Here is a 20,474-nt window from a genome sequence, read left to right as displayed (position 1 = left end):
ATGGTGTCTGGTGAAAACTCATCTGTTAATCATATTATTATTTTTCTAAACGTAATGAGTAGTTTTCTCTTGCTTTTGTCAAGATCACCTCTTTTTGTTTACCTTTTATTTTATTTTTTAAGTTGTGGCAAAAAAAAAACCCCCACATAACATAAAATTTACCACATTACCCATGTGAAAAAAAATAGACTACTTTCTTAGAGCAGTTTTAGGTTCACAGCAGAACTCAGACAAAGCACAGAGATTTCCTGTGTTCCCCTACTGTCTAAATGTCTATGCATGAGTCGTGGATGGAGTCTCTCACTGTCATTATCTCTCAGTGTAGTGATTCATTTGCTACAACTGATAACCGTATGTTGACAAATCTCTTTCATCCAAAGACCATAGTTTACATTAAGGTTTACTATTAATATTGTGAATTTGATGAGTTTGCAGAAATATGTAATGACATGTATTAACCACTATGGAGTTATATAGCATAGTTTCGCTGTCTTGAAAATCCTCTGTGCTCCATCTAGCCATCCTTCCTTCTCCCTAAACCTTGTCAACCACTGATCCTATTTCCTGTCTCCACAGTTGTGTTTTTTCCAGACTGTTGTAGTGGGAATCATAAACTATCTCACGTCTTACAGAACACTTACTATATCATGTGTCTTAACTGACTTTCAGCGCACAGTTTAGAGAGCTAACTATATTCAGTCGTTGCCTAACAGATCTCTAGAACTTTTTCACCTTATAAAATTAGAAATTCATACTCACTGAACCATTATTACCCTTCGCCACTTTCCCCTCAGCCCTGAGCGATCACCATTCTACTTTCTGTATCTATAAGTTTGGCTACTTTCAACAGTGGAATCATACACTTCTATTTTATTGATTGATTGATTGATTGATTGCATGTGTGTACCTGCCTTATTTCACTTAGAACAATGCCCTGGCATTTCATACACGTTGTAGCAGGTGATAGGATTTCCTTCCTTTTTAAGCCTGAATAATATGTTGTTATGTGTGTACTATGCTTTCTTTCTCCATCCATCCATTAGCAGGCAGTAGGCTGCTTCTATCACTTGGCTCTTGTGAATAATGCTTCCCTGAGCATGGGTGTGCAGATATCTCTTTGAAATCTTGCCTTTAATGTTTTTTATATATTTTCCTATAGGTGGAACTAGTGATTCACGTGGTAATTCAATTTTTAATTTTTTGAAGAAGCTTCATACAGTTTTTCATATGGCTGATCAATTTACATTCCCAACGATAGCGTGCAAGGATCTTCTTTTTCCACCTCCTCACCGACACTTTCTTTTTTTTTTTTTTTTAATAGTATCCATCCTCATGAGTATGAAGTAGCATCACATTGTGGTTTTGCTTTGTGTTTCTCTGGTAGTTAGTGATGTTGAGTACGTTTTCATATGCTTTATCGCCATTTATATATTTTCTTTGGAAAAAGTATTCTATACTTTTGCCCATTTTTCCATTGGGTTATTTGGTTTTTGTTGTTGTTACTGGCTTATAGGATTCCTTATATATTTTGGATACTGTATATATGTATGTTTGTATGTATGTTTGTATTTATTTCCAGTTAATCAACATACAGTATAATATTAGTTTCAGTAGAAGAATTTTGTGATTCATCACTTACATACAACATCCAGTGGTCATCACAAGTGCCTTTCTTAATACCCATCACCCATTTAACCCATCCCCCTGCCCACCACCCCTCCAGCAATCCTTAGTCTGTTCTCTAAAGTTAAGAGTCTGATGGTCTTCTCCCCCACCCTCGCAATGTTCATCTGTTTTGTTACTTAAATTCCACATATGAATGAAATCATGTGGTATTTATATTTCCGATTGACATATTTTGCTTAGCATAGTACACTCTCATTCCATCCATGTCATTGTAAGTGGCAAGATTTCATTCATGTTGGTTGTTGAGTAATATTCCATTTTATATACATACCACATCTTCTTTACCTATTTGTCAGTTGATGGATATTTGAACTCTTTCCATAATTAGGCCATTGTTGATAGTGCCGCTATAAACATTGAAGTGCATGTACCCCTTCAAATCAGTATTTTTTTAATTATTTGGATAAATAGCTACTAGTGTAATTGCTGGGTTGTAAGGTAGTTCTATGTTTAACTTTCTGCTGTTTTCCAGAGTGGATGCACCAGTTTGCATTCCCACCAACGGTGTAAGACGGCTCCCCTTTCCCTGCATCCTCGCCAACATCTATTGATTTCTGTATTAATTTTAGCCATTCTGACAGATGTGAGATCATATCTCATCGGAATTTTGATTTGTATTTTCCTAATTATAAGTTCCATTGTGCACTGTTTAATACGTCTGTTAGTTATTTGTGTGTCTCCTTTGGAAAAATGTCTATTCATGTCTTCTGCTTGTTTCTTCACTAGATTATTTGTTTTTTGGCTGTTGAGTTTGATGAGTTCTTTATAGATTTTGAATACTAACCCTTTATCAGAGATGTCATTTTCAACTATCTCTCCCATTCCAAAGGCTGCCTGTTAATTTTGTTTATTGCTCCTTTCACTGTACAGAAGAAGCCTTTATCTTGATGAAGTCTCAGTAATTCATTTTTGCTTTTGTTTCCCTTGCCTGCAGAGATGTGTCTAGCAAGAATATGTTGTGGCCTGAGTCAACAAGGTTGCTGCCTGTGTTCTTCTATAGAATTTTTATGGTTTTCTGTCTCACACTTAGGACACGAATCCATTTTGAGTTTGTTTTTGTTTATGGTGTAAGAAAGTGGTCCAGTTTCATTCTTCTGCATGTTGCTGTCCAGTTTTCCCAATACCACTGGTGGAAAAGGTTGTCTTTTTTTCATTGGGTAGTCTTTCCTGCTTTGAAGAAGTTTAGTTGATCATATAGTGATGGGTTGATTTCTGGGTTTTCTGTTCTGTTCCATTGATTTATGTGCCTGTTTTTATGCCAGTCCATACTGTCTTGATCACTACAGCTTTATAATATAACTTCAAGTCCAAAATTGTTATGTCTCTAGCTTTGCTTTGCTTTTTCAAGATTGTTTTTATGATTAGTGGTCTTTGTGGTCCCCCACAAATTTTAGGATTGTTTGTTCTATTTCTGTGAAAAATTCTGATGGTATTTTGATAGCAATTACATTAAATCTGTAGATTGCTTTGGTTTGGGTACTATAGAGATTTTAATAATATTTCTTTTTCCGATTCATAAGCATGGAATGTTTACCCATTTTTTTGGGGGGGTGTCATCTTCAATTTCTTTCATATGTGTTCTATAGTTTTCAGAGTAGAGACCTTTTACCTTTTTGGTTAGGTTTATTCCTAGTTATTTTATTGTTTTGGGTGCAATTGTAAATGGGATCTATTTCTTCAGTTTTCTTTCTGCTGCTTCATTACTGGTGTATAAAAACACAACAGATTTCTGTAGGGTGATTTTGTCTCCTGCTACTTTGCTGAACACATGTATCAGTTCCAGCAGTTTTTTGGTGCGGTCCTTCTGAGTTTCTACCTACAGTGTCATGATGTCGGCCAATAGTGAAGGTTTGACTTCTTCCTTGCTGACTTGGATGTCTTCTATTTCTTTTTGTTGTCCGAATTCTGAGTTAGGACTTTTAAACGACAATCGTGAGAGTAAACATACCTCTGTCTTGCACCTGGCCACAGAGTAAAAGCTGTCAGTTTTTCCCATTGAGGATGATATTAGCTACGGTTCTTTCATATACGGCCTTAATGATGTTGAGGTATGCTCCCTCTACAGCTATTTGTGAGGTCTTTTATTGAGAATGGCTAGTATGCTTTGTCGAATGCTTTTTCTGCATCTATTGAGAGAATCCTAAGGTTCTCATCCTTACTTTTATTAATGTGGTGTATCACGTGATGGATTTGAAACCACCCTTACAGCCCAGGAATAAATGTTGATTGTGGTGAATGATCTTTTAATGTACTGTTGGATTCAATTTTCCAGTATTTTGATGAGAATTTTTTGCATTCATGTTCATCAGGGATATTGACCTGTAATTCACTTTTTTAGCGCGGTCTTTGTCAGGTTTTGGAATCATGGTAATCTTGGCCTTGTAGAATGACTTTGGAAGCTCTCCTTCCGTGTATATTCTTTGGAACAGCTTGAGAAGAATAGGTAGGTATTAACTCTTCTTTAAATGTTTGGCAGAATTTCCTTGGGAAGCCATCTGTCCCTGAGCTTTTGTTTATTGTGACATTTTTTTAGTATTAATTTAATATCTTTGCTGGTTATGGATGTGTTCAAATTTTCTATTTCTTCCTGTTTCAGTTTTGGTAGTTTATATTTCTAGGAATGTATCCATTTCTTTAAGATTGCCCAATTTGTTGGCATATAGCTTTTCATAATATTCTTTTATAATTATTTGTATTTCTGTGGTGATGGTTGCTGCTGGAAGCCGAGCTATCCCAACCTGAGTGGCAGGGCCCTGGCTGTGGACGGATTGGTGACTGCAGGGTGGGCCACCGACAGTGAAGCTTCTTGTACTCCCGTTTTTAGGTAATTTGGCCTTAAGTACTTGGGGTATTGTCTGTTGGGGAATTGCCCTCGACAGGCCCCCTGGGAAAAGAACCATTAGGGAAGAAAATAAGGTTCCGCAAGAAATTGTGTGGCCTTACGTTTAGCCCTCACCTTCCCCTATGGAGACTCCTCTACTTACAGGAAGGATAGCTTCATACCTTTGCCAGCAAAGATGGCCTGTAAAGGAGACGCATATGGATTTGAAAGCCTCACTCTGGCAACTAAGGAGTGTATCTCTGGACACAGGTGACTTCAACCCCTAGGCCCACCTGGCCCCCCAGAGGCCTTCCAGATGATGACTGAACCTAGTCAGTTAAGGTACAGAATGGTTCATTGGTTCCTAGGTGCATTGTCCCTCTGAGAACGTGTGAGGCATGGGTTTCTAAGGCTTTTTCGGCCCCTTCCTGGCACCTCGGACTGAGGCAAACACATTGTTCTTTTGGCCTCATGTGGTTAGGAGGTCATGTCCCTGTAACTATTCCACTTCAGGTGTTGAGAAATGGAGGGCCTTTCATGAGAACAGCAAAGCAAATGCTTTGTAGATTATAGATACACGCAGATGCATCATGGGATAATGTAAGAAATTAATCAACAATCCAAAGGTATGCAGGAACATTAGAGGAAAATCGCCATGTTATTTCTTGAAGGTTGTTTACACATAGGAACATTTTCAAAATTAGGTAATGTTAGAAAAACATAGATGACATATGTTACAAGGAAATCACTAGCATATGTAATGCCACATTTGCTGCAATAAATTGGCCAGTTCAACATGCTGCTGTTGTCTGTGTCCATTTTTACTTTAGTTTTAGTTTTTTATTTTAGTTTTTTATTTTCTAGTTTTTTATTTTAGTTTTGTTTTCTTTTCACCAACACCGTTCTTCCTTCGGGAACCCCTGGTTTCTGGAACTGGCCTCCAGCAGGTTGCGATCTTTCCTCTCTCATTTATGATTTTGTTTACTTTGGCCCTTTCTCTTTTCTTTTTAATAAGTCTGGTTAGGGGTTTATCCATTTTATTAATCCTATCTTATAACCAGCTCCTGGTTTCATTGTTCTGTTCTACAGTTTGTTCGTTTGCTTGCTTGTTTTTTTCTATATCCTTTGTTTCTGTTCTAATCTTTATTATTTCCCTTCTCTTGCTGGCTTTAGGCTTCATTTGTCATTCTTTTTCTAGCTCATTTAGATTAAGGTTAGGTTATTTGAGATTTTTCTTGCCCCGATGTTTCTTGCCCCTGAAGTAGAATTGTATTGCTCTATACTTCCCTATTATGCCTGTTTTCGTTGCATCTCAAAGGCTTTTGGACTGCCATGTTTTCATTGTCATTCGTTTCCATGTATATTTTTATTTATCCTTTAATATCTGGGTTGACCCATTCATTCTTTAGTAGGATATTCTTTCACCTCCATCTATTTGTGATCTTTCTAAATTTTTCTTGTGATTAGCTTCAAGTGTCATAGGGTTGTGGTCTGAAAATATGCATGGTGTGGTCTTAATCTTTCTGTAGTGGTTGAGTCAGTACTCATATTACAATACAACCATACTGTAATCCAGTATGTGACTTCTTCTAGAGAATGTTCCATGTGCATTTGAATAGAATGTATATTCTGTTACTTTAGGATAAAACGTTCAGAATATATCCATGAAGTTAATCTGGTCCAGTGTGTCATCGAAGCCATTGTTTCCTTGTTGATTTACTGCTTAGATCTGTCCATTGTTGTATGAGGTGTTAAAGTCCCCTACTATTTTTGTATCATTAGCAATGAGTTCCTTCATGTTTGTTACTAGTTATTTTATATATTTGAGTGCTTCCATGTTTATGTGGGGCATCAATATTTACAATTGTTAGATCTTCTTTTTTGGATAGACCTGTTTATTATGATATGGTGCTCTTCTCTCTTGTCTTTGGTTTAAAATCTAACATATCTGGTACAAGTATGGCTACTTCAGCTGTCTTTTGACATCCATTGGTATAGTAATTGGTTCTCCATCTCTGCACTTTTCATCTGCAGATGTCTTTAGCTCTAAAATGAGTCTCTTGGAGGCTCCAAGGTGGCTCAGTCAGTTCAGCATCCAATTCTTGGTTTCAGCTCAGGTCGCGATCTCACAGTTCATGAGATTGAGCCTCATGTCAGGCTCTGCACTGACAGCATGAAGCCTTCTTGGGATTCCCTCTTTCTCTCTGCCATTTCTCTCTCTCTTTCTTTCTCTCTCAAAATAAATAAACATAAAATACAATAAAATAAAATAAAATAAAATAAAATAAAATAAAATAAAAACTAAAGTAAAATTCTCTTGTAGGCAGCATGGAGATGGGTCTTGGTTTTTGTATCCATTCTTCTACCCTGTGTCTTGTGATTAGAGAATTTAGTCCATTTACATTCAGAGTGATTATTGATAGATATGAATTTAATGCCATTTTATTACCTGCTAAGTCATCGTGTCTGGACATTTTTTCTGTTTCTTTCTAGTTTTGTCACTTTTGGTCTTTCTCTCCCACTCAAAGAGTCCCTTTTAATATTTCTTGGTGGGCTGATTTAGTGGTCACAAAATCCTTTAGTTTTTGTTTATCTGGGAAACTCTTCATTTCTTCTTCTTTTTTGAATTTTAGTTTTTAAAATTTACATCCAAATTAGTTAGCATATAGTGCAACGATGATTTTAAGAGTAGATTCCTTAATGCCCCTTACCCGTTTAGACCATCCCGCCTCCCACAACCCCTCCAGTAACCCTGTTTGTTCTCCATATTTAAGAGTCTCTTATGTTTTGTCCCCCTCTCTGTTTTTACATTATTTTTGTTTCCCTTCCCTTACGTTCATCTGTTTTGTCTCTTAAAGTCCTCACACGAGGGAAGTCATATGATATTTGTCTTACTCTGACTAATTTCGCTTAGCATAATACCCTCCATGGAACCGATTTCTGTGCTTTGATTTCATATCCTGCAACTTTGCTGAATTTATGAATCAGTTATACAAATTTTTGGTGGAATCTTTTGGGTTTTCCATATATAGTATCATGTCATCTGCGAAGAGTGAAAGTTTGACCTCCTCCTGGCTGATTTGGATGCCTTTTATTTCTTTGTGTTGTCTGATTGCAGAGGCTAAGACTTCCAATACTATGGTGAATAACAGTGATGAGAGTGGACATCCCTGTCTTGTTCCTGACCTTAGGGGGAATGCTCTCAGTTTTTCCCCATTGAGGATGATATTAGCGTTGGGTCGTTCATATATAGCTTTTATGATCTCGAGGTATGATCCTTCTATCCCTACTTTCTTGAGGGTTTTTGATCAAGAAAGGATGCTGTATTTTGTCAAATGCTTTCTCTGCATCTATTGAGAGGATCATGTGGTTCTTGTCCTTTTTTTTATTGATGTGATGAATCACATTAATTGTTTTGCAGATATTAAACCAGCCCTACATCCCCAGGTATAAATCCCAGTTGGTCGTGGTGAATAATTTTTTTTAATGTATTGTTGGATCCAGTTGGCTAATATCTTGTGGAGGTTTTTTGCATCCATGTTCATCAGGGAAATTGGTGTATAGTTCTCCTTTTTAGTGGGGTCTCTGTCTGGTTTTGGAATCAATATAATTCTGGATTCATAGAAAGAGTTTGGAAAATTTCCTCCCATGTCTATTTTTTTGGAACAGATTCAAGAGAATACGTGTTAACTCTTCCTTAAATGTTTGGTAGAACTCCCCTGGAAAGCCATCTGGCCCTGGACTCTTGTTTTTTGGGATATTTTTGATTACTAATTAAATTTCTTTATTGGTTATGGGTCTGTTCAAATTTTCTATTTCTTCCTGTTTCAGTTTTGGTAGTGTATATGTTTCTAGGAATTTGTCCATTTCTTCCAGATTGCCCATTTTATTGGCATATAATTGCTCACAATATTCTCTTATTATTGTTTTTATTTCTGCTGTGTTGGTTGTGACCTCTCCTCTTTCATTCTTGATTTTATTTATATGGGTCCTTTCCTTTTTCTTTTTTTTTTAAACTTTTTTTAGCGAAGGAAACAATCAGCAAAACTATAAGGCAACTGATGGAATGGGAGAAGATATTTGTAAACAACATATCAGATAAAGGGTTAGTATCCAAAATCTATAGAGAACTTATCAAACTCAACAACCAAAAAACCAAATAATCCAGTGAAGAAATGGGCAAAAGACATGAATAGACACTTCTCCAAAGAAGACATCCAGATGGCCAACTGACACATGAAAAAATGCTCAACATCACTCATCATCAGGGAAATACAGATCAAAACCACAATGAGATATCACCTCACACCTGTCAGAGTGGCTAACATTAACAACTCAGTCAACAACAGATATTGGCGAGGATACGGAGAAAGGGGATCTCGTTTGCGTTGTTGGTGGGAATGCAAGCTGGTGTAGCCACTCTGAAAAATAGTATGGAGGTTTCTCAAAAATTAAAAATAGAATTACCCTATGACCCAGCAACTGTGTTACTAGGTATTTATCCAAGGCATACAGGTATGCTGTTTCGAAGGGACACATGCACCCCCATGTTTATAGCAGCACTATCAACAATAGCCAAAGTATGGAAAGAGCCCAAATGTCCATTGATGGATGAATGGATAAAGAAGATGCAGTATATATATACACAATGGAGTATTACTTGGCAATCAAAAGGAATGAAATCTTGCCATTTGCAACTATGTGGATGGAACTGGAGGGCATTATGCTAAGTGAAATTAGTCAGAGAAAGACAAGTATCATATGACTTCTCTCTTGTGAGGACTTCAGGAGACAAAACAGATGAACATAAGGGAAGGGAAGCAAAAATAATATAAAAACATAGAGAGGGACAAAATACAAGAGACTTAAATATGGAGAACAAACAGAGGGTTACTGGAGGGGGTGTGGGAGGGGAGACGGGCTAAATGGGTAAGGCGCATTAAGGAATCTACTTTTGAAATCATTGTTGCACTATATGCTAATTTGGATGTAAATTAAAAAAATAATGGGAAAAAAAGCAATTTTGGAACAAACTAAGTTATTTCAGTATATTCATCTAAATAATTTATTTAAAATTTGACAACTAGCAATAGTAAACTCCTTCAGATATGAGACCATGGGATTCAGAATTATATTGCTGTTATAAATATATAGGAAACCTTCAAGTAAATCTATTATTCAAACTTAATTTATTTCAATAAAAACAAAACTATAAATGTTTGTAGCTTTAGAAAAAGTGTCTTCCATGGGGCGCCTGGGTGGCACAGTCGGTTAAGCGTCCGACTTCAGCCAGGTCACGATCTCGCGGTCCGGGAGTTCGAGCCCCGCGTCGGGCTCTGGGCTGATGGCTCGGAGCCTGGAGCCTGCTTCCGATTCTGTGTCTCCCTCTCTCTCTGCCCCTCCCCCGTTCATGCTCTGTCTCTCTCTGTCCCAAAAATAAATAAACGTTGAAAAAAAAAAAAAAAAGAAAAAGTGTCTTCCAGCATTTACAATGGGTTGGGGAGGTGAGATATCTATTTATATATATTTAAATCTTTCCATTATATAAAATAATAATGCAGATCTGCTAATAAGAAGTGAATTCAGGACAGAGTCACGGAGAAGTCAGGGATATAAAGATCCAAATGACAGTTTTCTCTGCCTAACCTTCTGAGAATATACATTAGGTTATGAACACAGTGAGCTTGTTTTCTGGATCCCAGAGTTAAACAGTACCCATTTCAGTACTAAATTCAGAGGAAGATGGCACCCTTTTAAAATTTACTGAGCAGAAAATGTTTTTGTTGCAGGCACTCAGTTCCAAGGAGAAGGCAGGAAGGACTGAGTTGTGTTTGCCAAATCTCATGTAACAAATTTAGTAATGAAAATTTTGTCTTCTAGTAAATAAAGAATGTAAAGTTGGAGATAACAGACATTAGCTCTAAAAACTGTTGCTCTGACCTCCATTTCATGATGGTCTTCCCATAATTACAAGCACTGTTTGTTTTTGTTTTTGTTTTTGTTTGTTTTTTGTGCCTCTTACTAATGAAACATTTAAAACTTTAACTTGTGGAGGCACCTGGGTGGCTCAGTCGGCTAAGCGACCGACTTCGGCTCAGGTCATGATCTCATGGTTAGTGAGTTCGAGCCCGGCGTCGGGCTCTGTGCTGACAGCTTAGAGCCTGGAGCCTGCTTCGGATTCTGTGTCTCCCCCTCTCTCTGTTCCTCCTCTGTTCACACCGTGTCTCTGTCTCTCAAAAATAAGTAAACCTTGAAGAAAAATGTTTAAAAAATTAGCTTGTGCTCCCCCAAGTGCTCTGGTTGGATAAGAACAATAATCTGATCTGACAGGGGAACTAAAGTAATTTTTAAAAGAGATGAATGTGCTAATACCTACTAGGATCTTACAAGGGGAGGGAAACATTTGGCAGACAAATATGTGAAGAAATAATGGCTGAAACGATTTCAAATTTGTTGAAAAACACCAAGTTAAATTCAGGAAGCCCAACAAAATCGAAATAAGGTAAACAAAAACGAAATCACAAGTGAGTACATTATAGTCACATTTCTGAAAGAGATAAAAAGAAAATCTTGACAGAACTGAGGTAATAACAACACTTTGTATGACATTAGAAATAATGACATTTATAAGATAAGAAAATATTCATCTCCAGAAGAAAACCTGCTGACCCAGAACTCGATATCATTAATCATCTTCCAGAATGAAAATGGATTAAGACATTCTTAAAAAGCAACTTGGAACATCCACCACCAGCAGGCCTGCATTGCAAGAAGTGATAAAGGAGGGAAATTCTTCAGGCTTAAAGATTATAGTACCAGATGGAAAACTGGGTATTTGGAAAGGTAAGAAAGGCATGAAAAGTTGTAAATATCTAAGTAAATATGAAAGACAATCTTCTGTTAATTTCTGTGCAGCTTGCCTATTCAAAGCAAAGTTTGCAACAATGTCTCCCAGTGTTTACAATGGGTCGAGGAGGTGATCAATATATTTTTAAGTGTCATTGATGGTATCTGAGCTTCTGAGTATAATTTTTCTATATGAAGCTTTATATAATGAGCTCAATTTCTTTAATATCTGGTGGGTTTGCCCTGGTTTTTTTATTTGTATTTCAGTTTGCCAATTTGCCTTTTCTAGGAATTTTCCATTTCACATAAATGATAAAATCTACCAGTAAAAACAATAATGTATTCCCAAGGTTAATCAAGACATAAATATTTGATCTTTATTTTTTCTTTGATGGTCTTATCTGTTTTATCTTTTCATGAGGATATCTTTTTCTGATGCTCACTACTGCAGTTTTGTTCTTTTTCATAAGTTTCTACTCTTTATTGTTTTCTTTCATCTATTTCATTTGGATTTAATTTCACCTAATTTTTGCTTTCATGGATTTAGTTTCTTATGATATATGCTCAGATTTCTGCTCTGTCTCTTTTTGTAATATACATACTAGAGATAATATTTCACAAGACAAAATTTTGCTGTTCTATTTCTCTTGTAATTCATATAAAAAGTTTAAACATTTATTGTGATCATATATTTGCTCATATGTTAATTAGAAATATATTAATGAGTTAAACCACACAAAGATTTTCAAATTGTTTGAAAATTGTGAAAATTGTTTCAAATTGTGGCTCAGTTGGTTGGGCATCCGACCTCGGCTCAGGTCATGATCGCATGGTTTGTGAGTTCGAGCCCTTCATCAGGCTCTGTGCTGACAGCTCGGAGCCTGGAGCCTGCTTCAGATTCTGGGTCTCCCTCTCTCTCTCTGCCCCTTCCCTGCTCACGCTCTGTCTCTCTGCCTCTCAAAAATAATAAATAGACATTAAAAAAATGAAACAAATCAACAAACAAGCAAAAAGCAAATTGTTGGTTATTGACTTCTATTTTAGGTGAACCATAGTTAGAGAATTTTCTATGAAACTGGAAATGGTCTATATTTGTGTTAGACATGGCTAGTGTGACTGTGGAACCAATATTAAAGTTTTATTTATTTTTAATTATTAAAAACTAAATGTAAATATTCAGTCACACGTGCCTAGTTGCCAAGATTGTCTAGTGTCGAATGCGGTAACATCACAAGTTAATATATGAATATATTCTACATTAATATACTTGGAAATGTGAGTTTATTTTGTATTTTGGAAAATTTTTGGAAAGGTTCCATGTGATTTTAAAAATACGAGTATTCTATACTACTAAATAGCGTTTCTGTATGTGTGCACATAAGTATTACTTGTCTAGCTTATGTCTTGCAATAGCCTTACTGATATATCTGCTTGTTTGATAAGCAGGGAGATAGAGTTGTCTAAATCTCTATTTATGATTGTTTATCTTCCCTTTTTTCAAATCTGTGTTGAACTTGTTTTTTTTTTTTTTAAGTTTATTTATTCACTTTGAAAGCCCAAATGAGGGAGGGGCAGAAAGCCAGGGGTAGAGAGAATCCCAAGCAGGCTCCGCATTGTCAGAGCACAGCCCAATAAGGGGCTCAGTTTCACGAACCATGATATGATAACCTGAGCCAAAATCAAGAATCCACTACTGAACCAACTGAATCATCCAGGTGTCCCAAACTTGTATTATTAAGTATATACAGGTTTTATGAAACATTGCTAATGCTTTGCATACTCGATCTATCCTTATGAAATATGCCCAGTATTTGTAACAGTGGTTCTTGTCTTGTATTGTGACAGTACATTAGCGAGAGTAGTTTTCTGCTGGCTTATGTGGCATGATTTTTTTACATGTTTATATTTTCATGGTTCTGTTTACTTCTGTTGAGGAAGAATTCATTAAAACAACAAACAGTTATTTAAATACAAACACTCTTGGAATTGAAGTTAAAATTACTCTATTTATATTAACATTGCAATACATAAGTTTTACTTATATATTTCATCTCTGTGTAAGTTGTATCGACATAAGTAATTGTTAAGTATTAGATGATTATCATTTAATTTGAGATAAACACTACCACTGCTTTGAACTCTACTTTTTCTTTGTTTTCTTATATTTCACAATAAATAATTTATTTTAACTTTCTTCTGTAAGAACTTGGTAATTTAATATGCTTTTAAATATCCTTTTACATTGCCCTACTTTACAGCATACATTTTTTTATTCAGTAGAGTCTAAGAAATTAGTACCTTTACCCATTCTCAAACAGTGAAAAGACCTATATACCCTCACTTATATTTACTTGAAATGCTGTATTTGCTCAATGAATACTAATATGGATATATATTTATAATTACAAACATTATCATCTTTATTTTATCCACGCAAGAACCATTTAGATATATCCACATAACTTATTTTCTTCAACTCGTCTTTCCTTTTGGTGTATGCAAGTTTCACTTAGAATAAATGTTTTATCATTAGAATATCCCTAAATATTTTCTTTAGTTAGAGTGAGTTAGCAATTAAATATTTCCTTTTGAAAACAATCTTTGAAATGAATTCACTTTGCTATGGTATAATAAAGATACTTTCACATTTTATTGATTTCCATTTATCCATTCCTTTTAGGTCACTAGGTAATTGCCATTATTAGAAATCATAGGTTAAATATTTATATACATTTATGTGATAAAAAGTAAATTCTAATTACCTTTATTATTTGAAGTAATGTTTACCTGGCATAGATTTTATTAAAGTTACATGCCAAAAATGTGAGCCCATAGTTTTACATGTAACATCATTAGTAAATGATGGTATGGTGAGCCCCCATCACATCTGGCTTTGAAATTTAGCTGGGTTTACCCTAAAATATTACAGGAAAGCAAAACTTCGCTCTCAAAGGGTCCATGAAAAATTCACTTGCATTGAGTCCCAGCTCACAGGCAGTAGTTTGAAAACGGCTTGGCACAGGGCTGCCTGGGTGGCTCAGTCAGTTAAGCATCCGACTTCAGCTCAGGTCATGATCTCGCAGTGAGTTCGAATCCCACGTCAGGCTCTGTGCTGACAGCTCAGAGCCTGGAACCTGCTCCAGATTCTGTGTCTCCCTCTCTCTCTGAATCTCCCCTGCTCGTGCTCTCTCTCTCTCAAAAGTAAATAAATGTTAAAAAAAGAAAAAGAAAAAGAAAACTGCTTGACACATACATGAAGATTTATTGGTGAATTCTACCAAACTTTTATTCTTTATTTTATTTTTTTTAATATGAAATTTATTGTCAAATTGGTTTCCATACAACACCCAGTGCTCATCCCAACAGGTGCCCTCCTCAATGCTTATCACCCACTTTCCCTCCCTCCCACCCTCCATCAACCCTCAGTTTATTCTCAGTTTTCAGAGTCTCTTATGGTTTGGCTCCCTCCCTCTCCAACTTTTTTTTTCCTTCCCCTCCCCCATGGTCTTCTGTTAAGTTTCTCAGGATCCACATAAAAGTGAAAACATAAGGTATCTGCCTTTCTCTGTATGACTTATTTCACTTAGCATAACACTCTTCAGTTCTATCCGCATCCCCAAAGGCAAGGGAATTAAAAGCAAAAATGAACTATTGGGAGCTCATGAAGATAAAAACTTCTGCACTGCAAAGGAAACCAACGGAATGTGAAAAAGATATTTGCAAATGACATATCAGGTAAAGGGCTAGTATCCAAAATCTATAAAGAACTCGCCAAACTCCACACCCAAAAAACAAATAATCCAGTGAAGAAATGGGCAGAAAACATGAATAGACACTTCTCTAAAGAAGACATCCAGATGGCCAACAGGCACATGAAAAGATGCTCAACATCATTCTCATCGGGGAAATATAAATCAAAACCACACTCAGATATCACCTCACGCCAGTCAGAGTGGCTAAAATGAACAAATCAGGAGACTATAGATGCTGGAGAGGATGTGGAGAAACGGGAACCCCTTTGCACTGTTGGTGGGAATGCAAACTGGTGTAGCCGCTCTGGAAAACAGTGTGGAGGTTCCTCAAAAAGTTAAAAATAGATCTACCCTATGACCCAGCAGTAGCACTGCTAGGGATTTACCCAAGGGATACGGGAGTGCTGATGCATAGGGGCACTTGTACCCAATGTTTATAGAAGCACTTTCAACAATAGCCAATGGAAAGAGCCTAAATGTCCACCAACTGATGAATGGATAAAGCAACTGTGGTTTATATACACAATGGAATACTACTTGGCAATGAGAAAGAATGAAATATGGCCTTTTCTACCAAACTTTTAAACAAGACTTAAACCACTTGTCAAATTAGTCCCAAAATTTAAGACAAATGAAAAATTCCAAATTACCTCTGCATGGACAACATTACCTTGATATCTAAACAAAGCAAGGACACAACACACACACACACACACAAAGAATATTTTAGGCCCATATTGCTGATGCGCATTCAAAAATTCTCACCAAAATATTAGCAAACAGAATTCCACCATACATCATACGGCATGATCAAGGGGGGTTTATTCCATATATGCAAGAATGGTTCAGTATCTGCAAATCAAACAACTTGACACACCATATTAACTGACTGAAAGATCAAAATCATGTGGTAATCTCAACAGATGCAGAGAAAGCATTCAACTAAATTCAACATTGATTTATGGTAAAAACCCCAACAAAGAGTGTAGAGAGGGACTACACCTCCACAGAATAAAGGCCATATATTACAAGCCCACAGCTAACAACATTTTCAATAATGGAAAGCCAAAAGCTTTTCCTGTCAGATCAGGATCAAGACAAGGAAGTCCACTCATATCCCTTTTATTCAACATAGTACTGGAGGTCCTAGGCACAGAAATCTGAAAAGAAAAAGAAATAAAAGACACTCAAATTGATAAGGAAAATGCAAAATAGCCACTATTTGCAAATGACATGATTCTCTAGATAAAAAACTGAGAGACTCCACCAAAAAAAACCTGTTAGAACTAATGAATTAAATCAGATCAGTTGTAGGGTACAAAATTAATATACAGAAATCATTAGATTTCTATGCACTAGTAAAAAAACTGTGAGAAAGAGAAATTAAGAAAACAATTGCATTTATAATTGCATTTATAAGAATACATTATTTAAGAATAAATTTAACCAAGGAGGTAAAATTCCTATACTCTAAACCCATAGGCCATAGATAGAAGAAATTTGAATTGATACAAATAAATAAATGGGAAAATATATACTATGCTTATGGAGTGGAAGATTTAATATTGTGAAAATGTCCATATTATGCAAAATGACCTATAGATTCAATGTAATCCTTTATGAAAACTGTCGCGACCGGCGTGACAAACACCGAGGTCAGGGTCCTGAGGGTAGGGGAATGCAAGAAAAAAAAGAGAGAAGAGAAAGTTTGGGAACAGGAGGGTCCCCTGGGCTGATGGCCCAAGTGACGGCTTTATTGTTGCTGTACACAATCTTTTATAATATAAGACTTTTATGGATCAGGTCATTCGAAGAATAAACAGGTTTCACATGATCACTGCCAGCCAAAACATTTAGTTCTGTGTACCTTGTGAACTTTCTGAACGGGTCACAAGACCTTGTTGATAGATTGCTAGCAAAACACAGTTCCCATGTTTGTGTCTATCTGACTCGGGGTAGAAAAAAGGGAGGTAGCATTACTGCCAACACCTGCAGACCACAGGCTTCAGGAATTAACTTTCTCAGCCTTGACAAGGCTTTCGTATGCCCTTGAAAGTGGGGGAATGGGAGGGGGAACCACCGGGTTGGCTAAGTCAACAGGGAACGTTGCTCGACCCGGTCTCAGCCTGGCACTGGGGCCCGGCCCCCCACAGAAAACACCAATAACATTTTCACAGAACTAGAATAAATTATCTAAAAGTTTGTATAGAACTACAAGAAACTGTGAATATTCAAAACAATCATTAGAAAGACGAACAAAACTGGAAGAAACATGGCCTTACATTTCAAACTATACTACAAAGCTCTAGCAATCAAATCAGTATGGCACAACAATGGACACATAGAACAAAGGAATGGAACAGAAAGCCCAGAAATAAGCCTTTGTCCATATGGTCAATTAATATATGACAAAGAAGGCAAGAAGAGACAAAGGGGCAAAGAGAGTCTTCAGTAAATGGTAATTAAAAAAACCTGGAAAACTATGTGTTAAAGAACAAAACTGGACTGTTTCTTTACAACATACACAAAAATAAATGTAAGATGAATTAAAGACATAGATGTAAGACCTGAAACCATAAAACTCCTAAAGAAAGTGTAGGTAATAAACTGTAGGAGGGAGGTGTCATCTTTATTCTTTGGGTCTGTCTTCATAGAAATGGCGACAAAATGAAAAATAATACAGCAAACTACAAAGATTTTGCCCAGCCAAGGAAACTACCTACAAAACAAAAAGGCAGCCTACTGAATGGGAGATGATATTTGCAGATGATATATCTGACAAGAGGTTAAAGTCTAAAATATATGAAGAATTTCTACAGCTCAACACCAAAGGAACCTATACAAGTGATTAAAAATGGACTGAGGACCTGAATAGATATTCTTTGAAAGAAGACAAACAGATAGGCAATAGACACATAAAAAGATGCTTAACATTACTAATGATCTAGAAAATGCAAATCAAAACCACAATGAGAGGTGCGCCTCGGTGATTCAGTTGGTTGTGCATCCAACTTCAGGTCATGGTCTCCTGGTTGGTGGGTTCAAGCCCTGCGTTGGGCTCTGTGCTGACAGCTCAGAGCCTGGAGCCTGCTTCGGATTCTGTGTCTCCCTCTCTCTCCACCCCTACCCCTGCCTTCTCAAAAATAAACATTAAAAAAATAAAAAAGTACTTTCTCTGTCCTACTCCAATATTTTGAGTTAAGTGAAATTTTTAAACATTTGTTAATTATCCTCTACATAGTTAGACTTAGGCTTTTTTTCATTTCTGACAAATATTCCCATTAAAATACAGGCACCTAGTTATCATTGGAAGAGGAATAAATAAATAAAATGAATAATTATTTAATATTCAAATATCTCATACAGTGCTATTGTTCAATATTGTCTAATATTTTATCTTTCCCACAGGATTTGTTTTTTTTTTTTAGCAGTAACTTAAACTTGTTTACAAATAATAAAAATAGAATGTAGCTATATTAAAAACTAAGGTAGAAAATTGATGAGATAAATTCAGAAATTGATGTCTTTATGACGGTTACAATAAAATGGAAAATGTAGTCAATCTTCTCTATTAGTGTCAAATATAATTAAATATCTGTCGATAGGATGATGATTTTAGAATATTTTTGGTATAGTGGAAATGACACAATAAGGACAGAAGAAAAAGGACATAATATCAAGATGTAGCAAAATTGTCTAAAAGTAAAACTTAAACATCTAAGATATTTTACACAAGGCCTAAATCCTCAGTGTTTGTCATTCAGAGGGAAGCAAGTGAACAGCCTGGGTGGTTAAGTCTCTGACCCCAGTAGCTCATGGAACATAAAATTTGTCAGAGGCATTTGCTGAGGGACAAACTAAATGACACACTGCCAGCTCAAAGCGTCTACATTCTGGAGGTGTGTGAGGAGATAAAGTGTCTTCAAAATAGCCCAAGAGTAAGAATTTCCTGTTCAAATTTGAAGTGACTCATTGATAAGAAATCTACTTTTTCCATTATTGCCTCACTCTGAGCTCTCACAGGGCTGGCAGGCTGTGAAGACCACAGATATTTTCTGTTTACAAGAGGAACCTGGTTCCCTCTGGACGATGCATGACTATCTGGCCAACAGAAGGTATGTGTCACCATGGTCCTGCCTTTCTAGTAGTCACCTCAGTGAGTGGGAGATTATAAATGCTGGTGGGATGCATCTGAGACACAGCTAATATACAATGAAATCACAGAGAACATTGGTATCTGCATTCCAACAAGTCAGGGTAACAAACAAGAATGAGCATGAAATATGTTGGAGATCTTACAATGTTCAAATTCTTGCCCGTGGAGAAGTCATTAAGAGCATATTCATATGCATAATTGGGTTTGTAAATCAATATAATTTCGGGTGAGATCAAATAAGCATCATGACGAAGGACACTTAATTTGGATTTGTCATCAATTGTCATCAATGATATATTACATATTATTTGATATTTACCCAGCCTTTAAAAATAGATTCTTCAAATGAATCCATTATATCATATAGGTCAAATGTAATTCCTCATACATTTACTTCAATAAATGAAAGCAGTTTGATTTTTTATAAAATGCACAATGAGGTACCTTCTGTAAAAATGCTAACTTAAACTTAACTGTAAAGAATCCAAAGACTTTTTATAAAATTGAACAAAACTTGGCCAAGAAAGATATTCAATACTGAAAGACACTCCTGTCTAATGAATTATGTTACATGGTCTAAATGATATGAATCACTAATGATAAACAATTATTGGGTTAAAAATAATTAATATAACTAATATGTTATTGAGATCTTAGAACAGTCAGATTGAGTTTAAGTGCCTTATATGCATCACATTCTACATATTTTAATTCCTATTTTAGATTAGTAAATTAGATAGCTAGACACGAAATAATTAAAAATTTTTTTAGCAATTTTTTATATTTGAGAGACATAGAGCGCGAGTGGGGGAAGAGCAGAGAGACGGGGAGACACAGAATCCAAAGCAGGCTCCAGGCTCTGAGCTGTCAGCACAGAGCCCAGTGCACGGCTCCAACCCATGAACCATTAATTAGATCATGACCTCAGCCGAAGTTGGACGCTTAACCGACCAAGCCACCCAGGCGCCTCATCATGAAAGAATTTTTAAAGGTGATACTTTGCACTTTCAGAGCCAGGAGTAATTCCAGAGTTCACTGACTGCAGAGCTCATTGACTGAAGTGTGAAATTACATTTACGTGATTTATTAGTATAACTGTACAACTAGAGTCGACCCTCACTGCCTTTGAAATAAGATCTTTCTAGAAGTTTGTAACAATTGTGTTCCTCCATAAATGATCTACCCTTTTATTTATCATAAAGGTTTCATATCT

Source organism: Lynx rufus, unplaced genomic scaffold, assembly GCF_022079265.1.
Source record: "Lynx rufus isolate CCGP_SWC_20201006 ecotype Redwood Valley unplaced genomic scaffold, mLynRuf1.p SCAF_7, whole genome shotgun sequence".
Lineage (NCBI taxonomy): Eukaryota > Metazoa > Chordata > Mammalia > Carnivora > Felidae > Lynx > Lynx rufus.
Note: the sequence above shows the minus strand (reverse complement) of the source record.